This window comes from Euwallacea fornicatus, chromosome 17, assembly GCF_040115645.1.
Source record: "Euwallacea fornicatus isolate EFF26 chromosome 17, ASM4011564v1, whole genome shotgun sequence".
In the NCBI taxonomy this organism is placed as follows: domain Eukaryota; kingdom Metazoa; phylum Arthropoda; class Insecta; order Coleoptera; family Curculionidae; genus Euwallacea; species Euwallacea fornicatus.
Genome location: NC_089557.1, coordinates 3,778,575 through 3,800,342, shown reverse-complemented (window position 1 = coordinate 3,800,342; position 21,768 = coordinate 3,778,575). Strand labels below are relative to the sequence as shown.

Below are 21,768 nucleotides of genomic sequence, written 5' to 3'. Positions count from 1 at the left end.
GAGTTTCACAACAAGCTTTTGCTGGTGCTGTTGTTTTTTTTTTTTACCCGAATCAGTTGGATTTCACGGAGCTGCAAGCCCCATACATTCACTCATGAAAGGCACAATGTTGCCCTAAAGTCAAATTGACGCTATTTGCCGAAGTAGCAAATTTTCACTTTCGACCACTTTCCGCTGCACCCTGCAGGATCGCTTCCAGTACAGGAAGATGGCTCAGGATGTGCGCTTTCCGGTGCAGCCATGCAAAATGGTCAAACCATTTGAAATATCGGATCTTTTCCGAGCAGAAACGAGCAGTGCAAGCGCAAAAATTTGACGAACTTTGCGAGTTCAAATTTCCTACGACACTGTTCCGGCCCCCCTCATCGTATCAGCTTCCCGCAGACATCGCAAGAAAGCCCAAATATTTCTCTTTCGAATGAGCTCACGCAGCCCGGGCAGAGCGGAAATTACGTCCGATAATTGCGTTAAAAATATGTCAATTTTTTTCGCTTTTTCAGATCGAACTCAGGCAATGCTCAGTTATAATCAAAATCTATTGGCTTTTGGTAGCTTCATGTTAACAACTTTTTATATCGCACTGACAGCAGCAAAGTGGCAAACATTTCGCTTAAATTTTATGACAAAATTTCCATTAATGAGGGGGGTACTTGACTCACATTTCAGGTAAGTTCAGGTTCCGGTTTAAAGTCAACTGAGCCAAATTTGCACGTTCAAATTTCCCACTCCATTGGTCTGTTCGAAAGGGGAACGGTTAGAAGAAAGCATTTCAAGGTAAGGTGCTTAGATAAACGTATTTCCTAATTTCCTTCAGTTGCCAATTACAGGGTGATACAATAAAAAAAATTTTTTAGTTTTTTCCCTAACTACCGAAGAACGTTAAATGTCGCAAAAATAGACCATATCGAGCAAATAAGTTTCACAGTAGCGAGGATATGGGTATTGAGTACTAACACTGAAAAATCGATCATTGCTCCTCAACTCGAGTTGCAGCGATTTTAGTTAGGCTAATTTTAATTTCCCCAGACTTCTCACTAAAACACACCGTACATTACTTACTAATAAACACATAAACTTCCCGATATTCATCATTATTTTTAGCCAAGTAATATATCCCACTAATTACGCCATTTCGAAACGTGCTCTTCATTATCCAACACATCAGCCTACGCGTGGGTTTATGGAGGCATTTTAAGGTAAAAACAAAGTTATTTTTGCGTGGGATCAGGAACCGTTACATAGCAAAAACGGGATGTTTCCAATTAAAATATTTTCATTCGAGGAACTTAAACATTCTTTTATTAATTAGTCAGCTCAAACCCACACATTAAGTTGGAAACATTTCGATAAATTAACGATGCTGACGTCAAAGGGCTCTATTGTGCTGATGCAGCAACTGCAGCATAGAGCTTTGGAACTTGGAAAGGTGCTCGGGAGGGCACTCACGTGCAGTATTTCTGTGTCGATGTTTAGTAAGCAGAAAAATGGTCAAACGCGAAGTGAGTCATTGATAAATATTGTAATAAGTTTTAAAGTAGAAGATGTAGTTTTTCAAAAATTACCCAACCGGGTTAATTCGTTGAAGTGTTCAAGTGTTTGGGAGCAGAAATAAAGAAGTTCGATAAAACAAGGCGCTTGGACAGGTTCTCGAAATTCGTTTATAAAACGGCACAAAAGCCAGGGCAGATAAGTTAGTAATTTATAGTCAGTCGAATTTCCTCAGAACTTTGCGAAGCATAAAAGTGCGAAACAAAAGCTCGTGTTCATTCCGACTTTGGCACTGAAACACGTCCTTTCTGAAGGCAAAAATTCTTTACTTTGGGCTTTGCGTCAGAGGAAGAAGAACGCTACTTTTCCTGTAACCAAAAGGGAAACTTTACAGTAATTTTTGCATTGTTCTAAAAGCTCTTTAATAATCTTTTGCACGTGCACCTTATCCGAACAACAACAAAGCAACAAATGACGAGAAAGCTTTTTTACCAGCGATATTTCTGTGAATTCTGGAAACAAAGGGAAAAAATACGCTGAAACTTTGTAAACTAGTAAAAGAGTTCCAGGCAGTATGAAAATACACTGCAGTAATGTAAGGTGGCCCATAAGCCTGAGTAAATGTGTCTTGCATTATTTTTATTTGTGTAACTCCCTTAATTGGAAATGGAAGTTGTTATGGAGAGGAAAACTTGCAGACGATCGAAGTTTAATTCAAGTTAAAGCGTTTATAAGCCCCACTTTAAGGAGAAGTGAAAACGGGGTGATGCAATCACAGCGATTGTTATACTATTGAGATTTTCCATTAAAACACTGAAATGACGAGTCATCGTTAAAAACAACACGTGGTGAACTGTGAACGTAAAGCTTTGATTAAACTATGAAACATCTTACTGAGAAAATAGACTAACAGATGAATTTATCCAAGACATACCTTTTGATAATAACCCTTTACACTTGCTTAATTTATGCCGGCATTGTAGTACACGTATATTGAGTCGAGGTCATTTACAGATATCTCCATATAATAATTAATGTTTAATGTAGGACCCTAATATTTATGCACACAGTAAGAAATTGCCAATTTGCACATCAGAGCATGACTTTAATTTACTTGAGATGAACCGATCTGATGAGACCTAATAATCCCGAAACCGGCCTTCGGGGTGGCCGACTTAATTATACGCAGAGCTAGAATGAAGCATAGTCTTAAACAGAATTTTTCCTGCGATTATTGCATTTATCTTTATTGCTTTTGGCTAAAGAGAATCCCTGTTTATTAAGCCCCGCTACTTAAGCTCGAAGATTCGATCAACTGCAGCAAAAATAACACGGCATGTGGGGAACTTTTTGCTACAGACTGGTAATATACAATATTGACTTCTGCTTGCGTTTCATTAATCATTCATTAACCATTGACTCGAGACACACCGAACTGACTAAATCTATGTGATTTCAAAGCTTCGAGAGAAAATCAATCTACTCCCCACATGAGGAAACAAAGTGTAATATTGCATGAATCTCGCTTTGTACACTGATTCTAGTCCTGGAGGGTTTGCGTGAAGAGATACGGAGACACCTCAGTACCTTAGACACAGTATTGTTAACCTCGAATGTAATTTCTAACTATTTTAATTGAATGTCGGCTACAAATAACGAAATAATCACAATCTACTAGCTAAAATCAAAACAAATATTTTTGAGGTTATGATGAAACCAAGAAAAGAAGTTGCGGGAAAGTCCTCATCTACGATCTATGAGCTCTGTGAGTGTACGATCTAATATGGCGGGACAAGGATAGATAATTACTGACCAATCCTGTGTTAGACTTGTTGACATGGATCGGCTATCGTCTTGATGTTTTCGTACTCTGTCTTACCTGTAGCGACTAACTGACCTACATTCGTTCAGGGCTATTTTTTTCTTAAGTAACATATCCCCTTTAAGAGGTGCTAAAAACACTTGACATTGGAATGTGTGGAATGTAGGTCAGTTCTGGTGAACCAGATATTACCAGTTTTTAAGAGGGGTATCTGTTTTTGCTTTTTAGCTGGCGCTCCCGGTGGAGTATTTGCAATGCGGATATAATCGGTTTTATACACTTTTTTTGCGGATTATTTTTAAAGGGCACGAGCATCTCTACATATATATAGAGTATCAGTTTCTAGAGGGTAACCATGGGAACCTTGGTGACCGTGAAAGATACGAGGTAAGTTAAATCGGGGTAAAGTTTCGCAATTTGCAATTGAAGAATATGCCGTTTTAAAATTTGTGAAATTCTAGGAAAACTAAAATTTTATAAAAACATCTTTATTTTTTATAATAAGTCAATATGAGATATTAATTTGATAATAAGTTTTATTTCAAAAATAAGATAGATATTTTGTTTTTTTGAAGAATAAATGGTATGTCAATACTTTTCTAAAATAAAAGTAATTTCTGAATCTTTGATCCGCTTCAAGAGAAGGGTTTGGGTTCTGAGTAAGGTAAAAGAAAACAGTCTACTGCAAACATTGACGAACTGAAGTTATAAAACGCCAATACATTATATGATAAAAATATAAAAATTACAAAATATCGTGATTTAGAAGCCAAGTTTAGATATAAAATTCCTCTTGCTATTCCACTAGTATAACAACTTCACTAAAACTTATAGCCAAAGTTCATGGAGTTCTGTGCTTCTATAAAATTTGACCATGTTTTAAGCTAACTTATTCTCTTCAGATATATCACTAGCGGATAATATATTATACATTTAGAGTGTATTTATGTCCTGGGTGCCGGAGCACTGAAGCTAGAGTGTGCCATTGCAAAATTGATATTCCCAGAAAACCCCCATTTTTAAAAGCATAAATAAAAAACACACATCAAGAAAATAAACCATCCTGGATGAAATGGTCTTCCCAAGAGAAAAAAGCGAAAAATTATTCCACAGTGGATGAATCGACGAACTGCAGACATGAAGGCATAATAGAAAAGTAATCCTTTAGGATCACCCCTACCCTTATTATTATATCATACGTTACCAGGTCGATTTTTACACTTTGAAAGAAAGCTAAAGCTAAAGGAAAGTATTTCCTTGTTCCACTCTCACGGGTTTATGAGAATTGTTATAAATCTCGTATCTGAAGCGGAAGATTAAATTAACGCGAACAAAGAAATACAATTTGTGCTTGGTGATACATTGTAAATTTTTTACTGTAACAGAATTTTCAAGGCTTAAATTCCGAGGTATCAATAGATACAACCTGAAAGCTTCTCTGTAGCAAATAGTACATAAATGGAATTAAACCCCATTTTCAATTCCCAAATCGTTTGACCTCTTAAACATCGCTGGGACAATATGTTATTGGAGGCGTATGATTGATGGACGGTATGGACCTTTTAAAATTGCCCGTTTGGAGGAGAATATACGTGTCATAGCTATGTCGTTTATCGGAAAATGATATACAATATTTTGTAAAAAGTCATCCGTACATAGATGAGTGATAACTATAGTTCAAACAATCTCTTTTCTAGTCATTTTGATTGATTCGGAAAATAAAGATAACGAAAATCTGATTTCTTTCTTTTCTTTTTGTCGGAAAGCTTAAACGTAGAAAAGAAGCTATTTTCTAAATTAGACAGCTTGAAGCCTAAAGGAACATGTTCTTGTGGAAAAATTACAGTTGTAACTTAGGTTTAGATTTTATGTGAGTGACTTAACTGTGTTAAAAGGTGATAAGTAGATTTTTACTATTTCCAATACTTTTCGTCTTTAGCGATATTATTAATCAATATCAATACACGTAAGATTCATAAATTTACCTTCTGGTCTCCGTGTTTTCGTTTCTCATTAGTTTCACCTCCGCATCTTCACAAAGCGCCATTTATAATCTGTCATTGCTGAAATCTCTAGAGGGAGCAACTTGTAAGTTTGTCGCTAAAAGAGAAATTATAAATGAAATTTATACTGCAGAAAGAAATTTTGGGATTTAGAGTATTTTTATATTCTTTAATTATCTCAACGTCTGTGAGAACTTAAAAGTTGAACGAATTTTTAAATCATTATTAGAGAGAGTGCACAGTGTGGAACTTATTATTAAAAGTACATACACGCCGAAGTTAAATCCACGAAATACCCTTTGCCAAATTTCGTTCTAGAAAATATAAATAAATTACGTGAATGACCAATAAAAGAGACCAGAAATGTACAGTCGAGTTTAATAGTCCTAATTGTACCATGAGTTCTTTTTAGGAATTCGAACTTGCCAGGAATTCCAGAAATTCCAATCCAGGTAACTTCTAAATTTTCGGAAAGAAGAAATCTGAGCAAGAACTTTTCTCATGAAATCGATCGATTTCATAGAGTTCAAACACATTTTCATGAATTTTATATACATATCTATGAAATTTAATATTTCAACTGCTTTCTTATCACAACGCTGGACAAATAACTGACAAATTTCAGCAGTAATTTGTACTAGTGCATTTGCCACGATAATTTCCTTGGATGTCCTAAACTTAAATATTTTGAATCTTGCGTATTCTTCAATGCCGATTTACGAAATTTTCTAGTTTAATGCAATTCGTGCTACGACAATGAATTTATAATACTTGTCAACTCTCTGTCATTCATTTTTGTATTAAGTAAGAAAAAATTAAAATTAGGAAAAAATAGAAGATTAACATGTTAAAGTAAGTGATAAATTAAAAGGAAACAATTTCTTGAATTTTTTTAAATTAACAGATATGATATTACGGGAGGCGGGGGGAAAAAATAAATTCAATTCAAATCCGAATTCGGTCCCCTGTCGTATATGTAAGTAATTCAAAACGAAGCTCGCAGAAATTCCGCCGATCTCTCGGGTACAAAATAAATATTAGAGGAAAAAGCAACATTACCAAAATGCAATTTCCAATATTCGATCCGAATTGGGGCTGTTTGAAGGGAAAAGCTGCCCTTTAAAAAGTCAATTTCCAGATTAAAATCTCACTAGTTGCGCCAAACCCGAGAGCTTCAATTAGCTTTAAAAGCTGAACAGCAATCTAACAAGTTTATCAGGTTATGGCATGCACTAGGCAAGGTATACGATTAGATTTACGCACGTGACTACCGGGTTAAATTGGTTTGTCGCACAAATTTAGAGATAGACTTACCTCGAAGATTCGTTTTACCCATCATGTAAGTAGCCCATTTAGAATAACCAAATTCAGAGAGAGATTTGCCGAAGGAAATAGTAATTTCATTAAGATTTTTTGAAATATCGCCGAAGGGTTATTGAACCAATCCTGGATAAATACAGCTTCATGCATATCTTCGTATATTTATGCAGAGCAAATGATTGTGCACATATCAACGTCCTCCCCTAATTCACTGACTAACGTTTATTGTAGTCTTCCACTTGATTAATTCTGAAGCAATTCACCAAATCTCACTGAAAAGTAGTCGAATTCATGTGAGCAGATGGATGTTTACGCTTCTTGCTTTGTGCGAAAATGTTTCGATAAAATTGTAAATGTATGTATTGAAAATGGTGTCATAATGGCACTAGATTTTAAATAAATATGTCTATTATAAAATGAAGGGACACAAAATCGATGAAATATGCATTAAAACTGCATTTTGCAGCACATAAATTCAGTTTAATAGGGGATTTCAGTTTCAAAGTATAAATATATTACGGATAAAGTAATATTTTATATTTCGCCTTTAATAACAATTTGCGACACAAACAGTATATCTCGTAAATAATAGAACGACTTTATAAACTCGTTATTTACTTTGATAATAATAATGCAATACCAGTACAGTTTCATTAGTTTGCATCCTATGGCATCGATAATGGCTAATAAATGTTGCGCATTAGAGTTCAGTTGGATAAGGTTATTAACACAAAGAGGTATTAAATACATTTGCAATGTCCCAGGCACTTCGTGAATATTTTCTACGTATCTATAGAGCAAAAATTCCTGGGATAATGAAATTTCAGCCGTGGTGATGGAAACTGGGAAATTTTCAATTTACGAAACAATAACCTGTTTTTTCTATAATAAACCAAAGGTAATCAATATCAATACTTTCCCCATTTCTGTGCCTTTTATTAGATAAAGAAGTAAATTGAATTGGCTTCACGTTTGGCTGAAGCAGTCGTAAAAGACAGCCTTTTGTCTTTGCCCGATTTTTCTATTCGATAATTTTCAATTGGAAAGCGAATTGATAAAATAAGGAAGTTTTCCATCATATCTGGAAGAAGATTTGATACGATTGGAATTGACTGAGACGCGGTAAAAAATAGGCAGCAGGCGTTTTTGACAGTTTAAAATTAGCGCCATAACAAGACTGATTAAATTAAAAGCTTTGGTATGGATAATGGGATTATTTTTCCTATTAGTCCATATTTATTGCACAGCATAACAACACTCGTTAAGAAAATTGCTATCAACGTTCCACGCCATACATAGAAACGAATTCGAACCGCATCGTTGCCACTTTGCTTTTTTTTGCCTAATAACACCACAGAGAATATGAAGGAAAATTATAAATTTTAGTGCAGAATATTTCCTAAGTACCCTTAATTTTTTCAGTAATAAAGCCGTCAAAACGTAAAAAAACATGTCTTCGAAATATTTTGAATTTGATTGTTGTTTTAATGGAAGAAAGGCTCTAAATCTCTTATTACTTCTCATCAGACGTTTGATGTAAACCGATGTACAGGATATTTGAAATTTAGGATTTTATTTTGAAGGGGTAGTTAATCTCCTTAAAAGAAACGGTCTAAATCTAAAACGGTATAGTATAAGTTGCATCATACGCTCCGGTGAAAAATCTTAAAGAGAAATTCAAAAATAATTTTTCCGGGGCCATTGAAAGACGCGACCTGTGATATTCGAAACAATGTTGAAATAAGTCCTTTTAAGAAAACTACTCCAAGAAATCAATTTTTCTTGACTTTCCTTTCCGCCTAGTTGGGTGAGATTTATTGTACAGAAGGGTGAAAAGAGACTCTACTGCCCAAAAATATGAAGGATTTGGCTAGTCAACGTGACCACTGCCTATTTTTTCCCCAATTCATCTGAAGTTGACAATTTCGAACTTGGTACTATACTGGCCATCACCTCATAACAAATTGTTACTCTTTTGAGATATTTGACGAAAACATCAATAACACCCAGCGGAAGATTGATCGTAAAAGTTCTCCAACACTTGCCAAGCTTTTAAGCTTTGCTAGTTTCAGTTCTTTCCATCACTCAAAATTCAACCGGTGATTAAAATGTATTATTCCAAGAAAATGCGATATATGTTCAACCCATTTCAAAACTTTCAACCATAGCGGAACTTGGCAGAAAAACACATATGTTACAATTTCTTCGAGCTTTTGATTGAAAGAGCCAAAGGAAAGTTGAATTTGCCATTAATTTTATACCCCGAGCACATTTCCAAAGAAGTTCGAGAGACAGACATTTTTTCAGGTGAGATTCACACGCGGGCTATATTTTTCGGAGTACAGTCCATTACAGTAGTCCCTCGTGAATAATTAAATGGCGCTCTCCGTTAACCCGAATAACTGAAAAGATCTCCGGGGCGGATTTTTGCCCGTCTCGTAAACTTTAGCCCTTAAAAAGAACGAGGCACGCTAAATATGGCTGGTTTAAGTGGCTTTAATACTTAGATATTAACTCCGGTTTATGGTCGTTTAAAGTCGGGCTTCGCCGAACGCATTTTATACTGTTTAGCGGCTGTTTTTCAAATTTGAGCGTGGTTTTTATTTTACGACGGAATTTGTGTTTAAGTCATCTTAAACAACTGCACTACGACTATCATAGATTTTCCTTAAGCGAAGGTCACTTCTTAACCTTCCCCCAAACGAACGAAAACTGAGGTGCCAGCTATACTTAAACTTAATTTAAGTCTAGTGTAGAATTTCACTCAAAAGGGAACGTTTTCTATTTCAATTTAACCTTTAATCAATTTCCATAATAACAGGGACTCCTTCCTTAAGCCCGGTTTTACAATAAACGGGTTGTTTACCGAGCATTATATCGCTTTCATGACCGGCCAAAATAGAATATAATATTAGTTTAAGGACTTACGTGGTGATCGGGAAAATTCTAAATAAACACAAAAGGGTATTGGTTGTATCAACATTGTATAGTTCTCATTAGTTCGACTTCCGCGAACTAAGTTCAAAAGAAGAATAAACTAGAGAAGTACAATAGAATTCTGAAACATTATGATACGCCAATGAAGTATTGCATACTGGGCACAATAGGCAGTAGCGGACACATAGTCGAACAATTCACTGCTCTGCTGCGTGTCACACTCATGTGATTCCCAGGCCCCACAAGAGTTTGACTGTCATCGAGTCTTTCACCCTAAAACTCTCACTGGCTTTTCTTCAGACAAAAATAATGCTTTAAATTAGATTTTTTTTTTGAAAACTCCTAACCTATATCGCTCTGTAAATGGAAACATTCTGGAGTTTAAAAATGAACAACAATAAACTCACAATTGTCTTCTTTACGTAAAAAGCAACCCATTTAACGGTATCTCTGAATAACCGCAGGCAATTTGACAGTGTTAAATTAACTGCTAACATTTTCCGATAATATTACTTGTTCATAGTTGCTGCGGTTCGCTGCGAAACGACGTTTCTCCGCTATAAACTAAATTCTTTTCGAAGTGGTTGAGAGAGATGTGTGGACGAACAGTCCTTGAGGCAAACCAGAAAACTTTACAAACAGTGCAATTTAACTTTACAAGAATGGTTTAGGTTCACTCTGTATGTCAAGCCTTATAATCCGATAAGATCTCAAGACTTAATAAACTTCTGCTGGTGGCAGGTTATTAAGTCTCTTAACTTATAGCTGTAATAACCTACGACCATCAGGTAATCCGGGCCAAAATCGACGAAACACTCTAATAAGCCGAAATGAATTAGGGGATGAAATATTATATCGATATGAAACCTCGCGCTGAGAGATATTCATTAGCAGCAATTTATAACCAGGAATCTCGAGTAACACTTAATTGGTTCACGACACGTGAAAATTCTCTCCATCTTAATCGATACACTATATACCTAATTAGAAGAATGTGACGTGAAGGTGTTAGACGTGAAGCCTTCACACTCCATTAAAAATAGTCATCATTGCAATTAGACTCTTTGACACAAAGTTCAAGAGTAATAATAATCGAAGAGAGTTGATTTATTTTTTTCATACAAGTGACTTAAGGGTGGAAAAAATTCCCCGTCGTCCAGGTCCGACAGGGCGACCCCAGCCGTCCGGCATAAGCTCTATAAACCCACAGAAATAGGGTTGCAATATTTCTTTTCGCAATTTTAAAAATACTGTAAAATGGATGTCTCTAAAAATTTTTGTTCAATACTCCAAGACTAGAATTGAAGCTATCTCGGAAATGAGCGATATAATCATCTTCCAAAGTAGCTCCCTCTCGTTACAGAACACCCTGTGTAATGAATTCCTCATCGGATATGAGGATAAAGGAAGATTTAAAAAGTCAATAGTTACAAAGTTGTTTATATTAACTTTTCAAAATTACCCGTGACCGAAATTTTTAGAAATTCTCAAGGAGTCGCCTCAACCTTAAAATTTCGGCTCTCGTGACTCCCAAAAATATATTTTTTCCGAAATATTTCCCCAACTCATAATCGTTGGCAGAAGGACCCAAAACTGGTGTTTGTTACATTTTGACAAAAATTGTCCCGGTGTTAAACGAATTTTATTCTGTGACTGTTGGTGAATTCAATTTTCCTTCTTATGAATTTTATTTTGAGACTTGTTCTGTAGCACATCTAATTTGACTTGAGGTGAGTTGACATTTTGATGAATGAAATGACTTGAAATATTTTATGAAAAACAACTTAAATGTATTTAAAAAGACCTTGGGAAATGAAAAATGCTATTTCCTTGACAGAGGCGAGCTTAGTGAGTAATAAATGCATGCGTGTAGTAAATACATTTATAATAATGGCGTACTTTGTCATATTAAATATTATCATTCGGATCCTCTCTGAACATAAAATTCTAAAGTGAAACTTGCCAGAAGTAATAAAATGAATACGAAAATACTTTAAAAGATAGCTAAAGCAATTGTTCAAGGCAGCTTTTGCAAGTGGCTTGTCTCAAACCCTTGCAAATTTCCCACTGGGTTTCCGCTCGGATTTAGATTAAATGTCAAATATTAGTTCAAAGTTCTTTAAATAACTCCCAGCTGAATCATTTATTAACATCCTAATGCACGCTTTAAAAGCACCCAAATCAAAACTTGGGATATACATTTTGCTCCCTTCGCGAGGATACATCAATCACTTGTTGACCTTTAGATTATAATGATTCCATGAAAAGCTGGTATTGTTACCATTAGGTTTTGTATAATATATAAGTTGTTTCTACTTTTAGAATGAAATAAATTTAAGAATACGAACCTAAAACATATCATATGTCATATTTGGAGCTGCTTTGAGAGACGTTCCGTTCAACAAGTTCACATCTGGAATTTTATTAGCATTTTACATAAATAAAACTCCTCCCAAAGTTAAGAGCACCAGAAATAAGCGTGGGATTCTCATATGGGTAAAACACTATCTATCTATACATTTTACCTTTACAAATACGAATACTCCACGCAAAGGGCTTTAATGGGGTTTTATGTCGAACTTTCGCTGTTCCTTTAGGAAGGTTTGCTCGAATGAGTGTTCCAAATACATACACAGGGTGTTCCCTCGAAAAATTTCCGCAACGATTATTTTGGATAATTGCAAAAATATTCTAAAACGCTAAGACAAGTCGATTCTGTTTTCGAGAGGGACACGTGATGACGCGAATTTCAAATTTATTGAAGCAGCCTCCTGTGCGGAGGTGCAATCAACTTTGGAATTTCAATTGGGTTCATGGGCCGAGTGATTACGCGACACTCTTCAACTATGTGTCTCCTTAATTCTTCCAAGGAATCCGATTGGGTTAGATGAATTATTGTTTAAGGTGATCCCTAAAAAAAATCGAGGGGTGTTAAATCAAGTGAGCTGGATGGCCATTCGATGGATTGTCGACGACATATCCAGTGATTGGGGATATTTCCATTCGCAAATTGGCGGACTGCTGCTGTAAAATGAGGAGGCACCCAATCCTGCGGGGAAACCATACTTCGTTTTCTAAAATGTTTTCATCATTTTCAACGGCCACCACAATCATCGAGTAGGTGTGAGTTTTCAGTGCAGTTCCCCGATGAGATTTCCCGGAAGAAAAAGTGGTCAGATTATTTGGTCATCGAGAATTCTAGCCCAAACAATCCATTTACGAAAAAGTTCCATTCGCCCCAAAAGCAAATGGAGTAAAATAAATAAATTGGAATTAGTCACAAGTTTATCAGTAAACACTTCACAAAACTGAGCGTGACGATCGGGATTGTCCTCGTTGAGTTCATGAACCAATTTAATCTTATAGGGGTTGTACTTGTAAGCTTTCAAAGTACTCCAGCAACTCGTCGCAGAGACCCCTGAAACTTCTGATAGTTTGCGTATACTCAAGACGTGATCTGCTTCCATTTGGCCAACTATAGCGATTTCGATTTCTTCATTTCTGACTGGATTTTCTCATTGCCGGTTTTTACTATGTACGGACCCTGTTTCTCGAAATTTTCGTATCAACGAAATTACGTAAACATTCGAATCAGTTTTCTCCGGGTGCCTTTCAATGAAAATTTGTGCTGTTACGCGAGCGCAATTGTTATTCTTGATACACAGCGAAATTTGTTTAACCCTTTCTGCTATAGAGTAGACCATTTTCAGAAATGCAATAGTAATGCACAACGCACTTAAGATTCTTGGGTGCAGCTCAAAGGAAGGAACAAGTATTAAATCAATTTTAAACTGCTGAGCAAAATGTAGATAACATCTTAAACAATTTTCTGCGTGGAATCCCTTATTAAAGTAAAAATTGTTGTCACGATAACGGGAAAAGCTTGTTTATTTGAACCCGCTAAAGAGATTTTATGAATTTTTCGTCGCATCTTGTGCATACTTTCAGCGTTATTTTTCTCTGAACTGGCGGTCAAAAATGAAAAAAAAATTGGTATTATGATGAAGATAATTTTATTGTCTTTCAAATGAAAAGTCACTCGACCCATAGTCCCATTCGAAATTCCAAAGCTGATTGCACCCCCACACAAAGGGTCGGTTCAATAAATTTGAAATCTGGGCCATCACGTGCCCCTCTCAAAAACAGAATCGATTTGTCTTAACGTTTTACGATATTTTTGCAATTAGTCAAAATCACTGTGACGAAAAGGTTGATAAAACATCCAGTGTGTGCCAAAATGTTGCAGTGATATTAAACTGTTACCTTAGTGCAATAGCACACGAAACCAACCCATTACTGGGCCATTTGCAATTCATTAGGGACCAGCACAATAACGGACACGTAAGCAGTGAATATGCCCATTTCGGTACGGCTTGATTATCCCCTCTGGAGCTGTCCTCCTTACTATTTATAGTTTTTGCGGTAATATCGTCGGTCTCTATTTTGTATTTTTGAAGAAAACGTTTTCCTCGCAGGTATCTCAATTTTTCCTCGGAAGGCGTAGGGGTGCATGAAAGGAAAGTTGACATTTCAGTAATTGGATACATCACGCTAATTGCGTTGTTTCCTTTTAATTAACTTGTTTACTCGCAGGGTTGAGATTCTTTTGGTTCAGTTTTCAACTTGTTGATCTGGGAAAAGCCGGGGAAGGGCCAGGGCAATTAATCACAATAAGATGGGAGCCGTTATGGAACGCAAACGATATATTATTATTTCCCCTAAAAAGTGATATAAATGTGCCATGGTTGGTTTTTGTAATGGAAATTTCCTATGCGAAAGGTCAGATAATGAATTCGCAGTGATTCATAATGGAAGGTATTTTTAGTTAATGGACTATTTCGATCTGTTGTGAGGGAAAATGCAATGTACATATTTGCGGAAATATAGGTTTCCCTTTGGCTGTATGTAGGGCTAATCAAATTATGGAAAATAAATTTTCACAACCTTTTTGCAGCTGGCCTGCAGGACACCTCATTAAAATACATTTTTGCTTCATTTGCCACTGCTGACAAACGAAGTTTCCAAAACATACACAATAACATTGCACCATTTTTCTAAGTTTACAGGCTTAATCAGGCAATGCAGTGCACGTTGCACCATCTGGCAACATACTGTCGGGATTATAGAGCTTTTTTACTATTTCACGCAGATGGTTTCGGTAATTTCATTCATGCAGTTCCGATCTCTACCCGCATTGCTTTAAATAAAATATGTTTTCAAATTTATCCTCTGGAGAGCTGAAACCAACTTACAATTGAACGACATGGTGCGGCCCAATTTCGTGGGTAGTCAATTCAATTATCGGACTGACCTAAATAACTTTTGATAAACTTGCGCCAAACCCTCGTTACTCAGTTTATTGATATTTGACTTCTGTCCCTTAATAGGTTTTCGTATCAACAGGTCAATCCCAGGGCTACTTTCAATAAGATTCTGTCTTCCTAAAACAAACGCTCCTCTGAAATTGCCAAGTTTGATGACATCCTCCAAGAAGATGTCTAGGGACGGTTTATTACATTGGGAGTTAAACTCGTATTATTTGGGTTTTATATCACGTTTCATATTCCGTCAAAATGTGTTTGGTTACGTGTCCGAAATTCATGAAGCATAAAATGTATCACAGACACATTTGATTACGTTAGTTCAAGGGTTTGTGTTTCTCTCAATGAGAGTTTACTGCCCGTCTGCCCTATTCCCCGTTCCAGGCGCAAGACTCCAGGTCTCTGAACCGATTTATTTTTAGACTCTTTGATGTTTTTATAAAACCATTAACTAAGGACTAACAGAGCAATTGCAGCTGTGCTGCTATTATTAGCACAACAATCGCAGTTGAAATCAATAGTTATTAGCTTGAGCCTAACTTTCTTGCAATTCCAATAAATCATGGAACTGCTTCTATCGGGGATGGAACTCAATCGTAGAATATACGTTGCAAAGTCCAATTCTAAAGTCAATATTTATGCTTTGATCTTGCTACACGATAATGGTGTTTAATAGTTTCGACATGTCTGCTGCTAACGATAGCGAGAAATTGGAATTTGAAGTGTATATTGAGAATAGAATTCACAAGCCGCTATGTTTGGTTCGAATATCTAATTTCAAGTTCTGGCAGAATTTGTATCCATTTGCAAAGATATTGGTTTAACCTTTTCATGCCGAAAACCATACGTGTCTCAATTTAATTACGTTACTTACCTCAGCCACTCCACGCAGGAGCATCTACATAGGGAGATTTATTGGCTTGGTGCCAAAATTAAGAATCATTAAACTATTAGCAGGCTGCTTATTGCAGTCCTAGACATAATTGTTATACCCTCCAGGCTCAATCCCAATGACATCAGGCAGAAACCACTTTTCCGCCCACATAAATTATTCCCATCCTGACGAAACAATCACAGTCCTTGACGGTTATCTTAAGAGCATCACAGGATCACGATCTAACCCCCGTCGAATGAGAATGGGAGCTCTGCATACCTTATTATTCAGCGTGAACCGCTGCAATCACATCTAAGCCCCTTTTAACCTCTCTTGGGAAACGTCATATAATTCAATGTGCCGTAGCTCTATAACGCTGGTTAATTTATGGCCTGTATCAAGAGAAATCTATAAACTTGGTAAGTATTTCCATCAGGAATTCGATAAAAATTTGCTTAAAACGTGAAATTAGATGTTTCAAAATTCGCAGCCTCAATCGCTCTAGATTGTGACAAATTGAATCGATAAGAATTTAGGTTCTTAAAGGTGATGGAGACTTTTTAGAGAGGTGAAATAGGTAATTGAGCTAAATGATTGATTGTAGCAGAACTGATATGTTTTCCGGAAAAGATGGCGGCAATTTTCAATGTAGGTCACACCGTTGATTTATTACATTACATAAATAAGGACACACTCATTGCAATTAAAAAGTCCCTGCAGACTACAGACTAAACAGTCGCTCGATAATTTACTCGGATAAGGGTGCATCATCATGTGCAAGTATTTGTGGACAAATATAGAATCGGTGGATGTGCGCCCACAAGCGCTACAAACTATTGTAGACTGTTAACCCACCAATAATCTGTAGGCTGCGAGGGAACTAAGAACCAGTTATAGTCTACAGGGACCCTAAAACTTCTAAAATGCGTTTCATTTGTGTTACAATAAATACAACGGTGTGCGGGTCAAATGACCATTTGTTCTTATCCTGATCCTCATTTAATGCCAGCCTCATTCCAGCTTTATCGACATATAAAATGTAAACTTATTTACCCTAAATCACTCGATATTAAATCCATTCCTTGAGAGGTTTGCTGTTCGATTATGATATTTTATAAAAAGAACTATCTACTTTAATTGGATTCAAAATCCAAGAGGGGGGAGGGGGGGCTCATTATGCCTTTTCGATCAACTTGGAGGGGTACAGGAGCAGAAAATCTATTCATAAGTCCGAAGCTAGTTGACACCATTTAAAGTTTTAGAAGCGAAATCAATATCGAGCCTTTTGTCTCTTTCACTGTGCCGTTCATATGCCGCAATATAAAAGAGTAGTTATTAGGGCCATTCGGCTAACCATAAAATGGGCCATATTGAAATAAAGAGGGTTTTTAGAATTGGCATGAATAGTAACAAAAGACAAAATATCGTTCTGCTAGGTTTATTGCCACTAGATGCGGAAAATGACAAATAAAAAAAGGAACAAGGATGGACGAGGCTTTGGGCCTTTTTGTAGGTTTTTGCGATAATTTTTTTAGAAAGCCGGTGTAAGGGCGTTTAAACGGTGATGATTCAGAAATTGTTGAGCTGCAATTTTTCCGTACCTATACGAGTTTCCTCAAGTTTCTCTAAAAACCTCTCTGACAGGCGTGTCAATTTTTTAAGAATTGAGGAGTATTGAAGCGGTTTCACCGAGCAAAATCTGTCTCTAACAAAACTTGATACTGCAGACAGTCGTGATAATATAGTCAAATTTATAATAGTGCGGTAATATGTGTAGCTTTTACAAGACAATTGTGACGTTCTCGTTAATCCAGCAAGGCATGGCAACTATGGCGTAGCACTATTTTAAGATATCTGCAGTTCCAGAAAAATCTATTTTGATCTTTGTCGATTTTGCTTATAGATATAATTTAAAAGCTTCCTTCTCCCCGCATGCTTGGTTGTGTTTTGCAAGTTTTTAGCCATTAACGTTAAGTAAATTTGTTCTTAACACAGCCATTTCGGTGCATTTAATTCCCGCCAAGCAACAGATAATTAAGCAGGCATTAAACATTATGTTGGCAAAGTAAATAAAGTTCTTCAAATTTCCATTAACATTCATTGTCAACATCGAAAGATATACAAAGGTCTTCAGAGGTATCTCTTCTATAAAACCTTACATAAAACTAACAAACTAACAGTATTGTATCTAATTTAAAGCAAGAACAAGGTTCTACGTACGAGGAGTTTTGAAAAGTATATAATGAGTTCATGCCTGAGAGAAAGGATGCGTGAATATGTTTTCGCTCACCGATTCTCATTTGGAAATTTTCCCTTTATTAAAGTGTTATTTCAAGTTGAATTGTTTTAATAGAAGAATTTCCATGGAGAGGAATTCTCCTGGCATTTTAAACTTTATCTATTATATGGAACCTAATTTTCTTTTACCTGAAAGTCTCGAGATTGCTGACAAACGTCTATCCGCTGATATTCCGTAAATCTAATATTCTTCCGCTCTTTCTGCAGCATCTCCTAATGCAATTAAGATTTTCATAAGAAAGGATTTTATTGCCATTCTAATTCACCTCACTTTTTCTGTTTTTATTTTCTCCGAGAGGAACTGAAAAATTGAGTTCAAGTTATGAAATGTGTATACTTTGTAAATTAGGTAGCTTCGGCTTTAAAGCTAAAAATCGTTTATTCTCTATGCTCTGTGTTAAGGGTGTTCCTTCGATAAATGAAACACGACAAAGACAATTTGTTTTATGTAAAAATGGACTGTATTGACTATGCACTTATCTTAAAAGAATGTAAGAATCTTGGTCTAAGTAACGAAGAATAGGGAGAATGCTTATTGGGCGGGTACACGATATGATGCGGATCACATCCCGTCACCGACGTAGCTTTCACCCGACGAGACCACAGGAAGAGCAGAAAAAAAGAGAAGAGAGCGAAAATTGCTCCGATTATCCCTTAAGTACTAACCCCGAAGAATTCCAACCAGGGGCGCACCACCACCAAGAACCATTATAAGCTATGGCTACAACGAATCCCATAACTCGTGGCCATCTGGGGAATATCTATACTAATCGCTTTTCTGGGAATATTGCGGGTCCAACAAATTGACCATCAAAGCAATAGTCCCTATAGAGAAAGATTCTTCGACTAGTAGCACATTCCCCAACCAAAGCGTATCCTTAGCTTTGGCCTGATGGGCCATGTGGTCTGGCACCCAGATGGTATTCTCCGAATAAGTATCGCAGTACATAGGCGTAACTTAAGGGAGTAAATGACAGTATACAATAAACCTAACATTAACAACAATAAAAAATAAATAGAAAACAAAAAACCAATAACTTAGAGTCCCTAACACTCTGACATATTTATGTTCCGTATTGTTTAGCAGTAAACTCCAACCTTTCTAAGGAAACGTCTAATGTATATTCTTGGTGGTACCTACAATATTTCCTATAGAACGTGACGTTTATAGTTTCATCTTCGGCCAGACATTGCTGGCCCGAAAATATGAATATACAGCACGTCGTTTATGCAGAGCATAATATCATAAACAAACTAGTAGCGGTTCCCACCGTGTCTACTTTATAATAGAGATGTGTATGTGCCACGTTTCATAATAAAGTTAAACAAACCTTCCTTGATGGATATCTCAGGAACTTTCACACGTAAACCACATTCAAAAGTCGAATCCTGCCATCATTCAAAACGTCTGCTCGCTAGTTCCAAATTACCCTTTTCCCTTAAGCCTCTTACTCCGCTCTATGTAGCATTTTAACCCCTAGACAATCTATTTTCTTAATCCCTCGAACGTGCACCAGCTTTACCTACAAAAAAACAAAACGGAAAAGTTATGCTGTTGCAAAAAAAGGGTGACGAGAGTCATCTCAACACTAAGAGATTTCAGCCTTACAAGAAGGGGTGAAGGCCGATTTATCTCAGTTGCTACCTGCGAGTTCGAAGCTATGTAAATATAGACATTGACATCAATTTATCTTGCTAAATAGAACATAAATCTCTTATATGCGCCCGGTTAGTTAGTAAACCAAACTCAGCACTTTCATCCCTTGAATGTTTGTGTACCGAACCCCGCTAAAGCTGATTACCCGATTCGGGAACCGTTTTATCAGTCACGATGGAAATTTACTTCAAGGATTAAAGATTTGTATATGGGAGTAGTGATAAGACAAATTGGTATTTAAATGCAAATTTGCAATTCAGGAGGGAAGCGAAAGTCTTTTGAGACAAATATTTAGAGAAGAGCAGCTCAGAGTACGTATGACAATGTTAAATCAATTTTCCACAGTATCATACAAGGGAATAAATAAGCAAGCCGGTTTCGGTAAGATATTCACGTTATAGAGTCAATCTATAATTTGTAACAAACAGAAGCACAATCTAAACAAACTTTTTGATCCAACGGAACTGATTTTTCCTGAATGAGTTTGCTAACAATTTGCAGGTAACGTTAATTTCTGACAAAGTTTCTTTATTTTTATTCTCAAATTCAATTTAGAGTGTTCAATAAAAAGGGTTAGTAAAAGTAACTTTATCGACACAGAATCGGTTAGAATGCATTTCGCAATTAAGAGTTAAATCACCCAAGCAATACAGAGCGAAAACATGCTTGTAATCAAATTCTTATCATTCAATTCAACATAGAACCTTGAAGTTAACTTCTCTTGTATCGGATGAGGTGAATGCCTTAAACACTAACCGGAGGTCTTTGTTATGGTTGCCATTACTCAACCCCCGAGTTTGACATTCACCCTTGTAAAATTCCACTAAACACACTTCCCGCTCCTCACCCCATTTCCATCTTGAAATCGCCACTAGGTATTACTTCAGATGGGGGTGATATATACATTTTTTTTCTGTTTTTCAGAATGTCTGTTGCTGTTTGCGAATCCACTCTTCCTCCATCTTTATTTTCTTCATTGTCTCCAAGTACCCTCCAATTGCATCCCAGTATTTCTCTGATGTCAATAGGACTTTTACGAAGGTTTCCTTGTTAAATTCCTTCACACAACTATTACTGAGTTATTTTCTCAAACTGGCATGTTTCTGGCATCCGAATATCATGTAAATTCACGATTAATCAAAATCTCTACTAGCAAACATAAAGGTACAAACATGTTACTAACCAAAATCAAAGTTATACGAAAAAAGACCGGAAGCAGTGAAGTCATAAAAGGGCGACCGACAAGCAGTTATTTTTATTCGTTTTCGGGGGGATATGGAGCCCTGGGGGGAATTAAAAGGGCCATTTTGAGTAGTTTCCAGCAACCAGTGAATAATAGCGACGCCATTTTATTCGTGGCAGCCGTTTCATATTTGCCCAGAAATGTGGTTTCAATGAAGCACCATCGGAATAATAATTATTATAAACCAAACGTTTTGTTTTAGTATTAATTGATAAGTGAAATGCCATTTTAATTAGTATAAGCAGGAATCATTTTAAATCTGTAACATAATTATGGAGAAAATCGCGAATTAAACCAATTTCATTTATATGCTCTATTGTGTTAAATCTAACGTGTTACACTTTGCAGTGTCAGGTCGCACAAATAACTCATTCAGCATCCTAATTGGGACTTATTAATTCACAGCAATTAAACCTACCTGAATTGAAATAACTCTGATTTGTTCTAAAGAAATGTCCAGTAATCAGACACTTTTCAACCAGAAAGAGGTACAAAAATGCAACAAGTTGACATTTATTAATATAAATGTCCCACATTTATCTGAGTCCACCGGATATTTTACGTTAAGAATAACAAATGTTGTCATTTTTCTTGCTTGACGATTTATCAACCTGGACGTAGAGATAAGTAGGAGGTAAAGGCAAAATTACATTCTTTAGCTCATATTTCTTAATATCCGACAAAGCCTCATTTCGTCTGCCTCAAATAAGAAATAACTTTCGGATGTCTCATTTTAGTGGAATTTAAAACTGTGTAATTCCATTAAGAGCCAGTAGAATTTAATTCGAAATTGGAAGTAACAAGC

At 36.3% G+C, this 21,768-nt stretch overlaps 1 protein-coding gene across 4 annotated transcripts in view; it reads right to left on the bottom strand.

The window, feature by feature from the left end:
• Fife (regulating synaptic membrane exocytosis protein fife) overlaps positions 1-21,768 on the bottom strand; it is a 119,805-nt gene that overhangs the window by 92,880 nt on the left and 5,157 nt on the right. For 3 of the 4 annotated variants that reach the window (XM_066292478.1, XM_066292480.1, XM_066292481.1), the window contains exon 2: positions 5,296-5,410. The exons of the other annotated variant lie outside the window; for it this stretch is intronic. The gene's annotated coding sequence lies outside the window, so the exon portion shown is untranslated. The remainder of the gene's footprint in view (positions 1-5,295; positions 5,411-21,768) is intronic. 4 annotated transcript variants of the gene reach the window in all.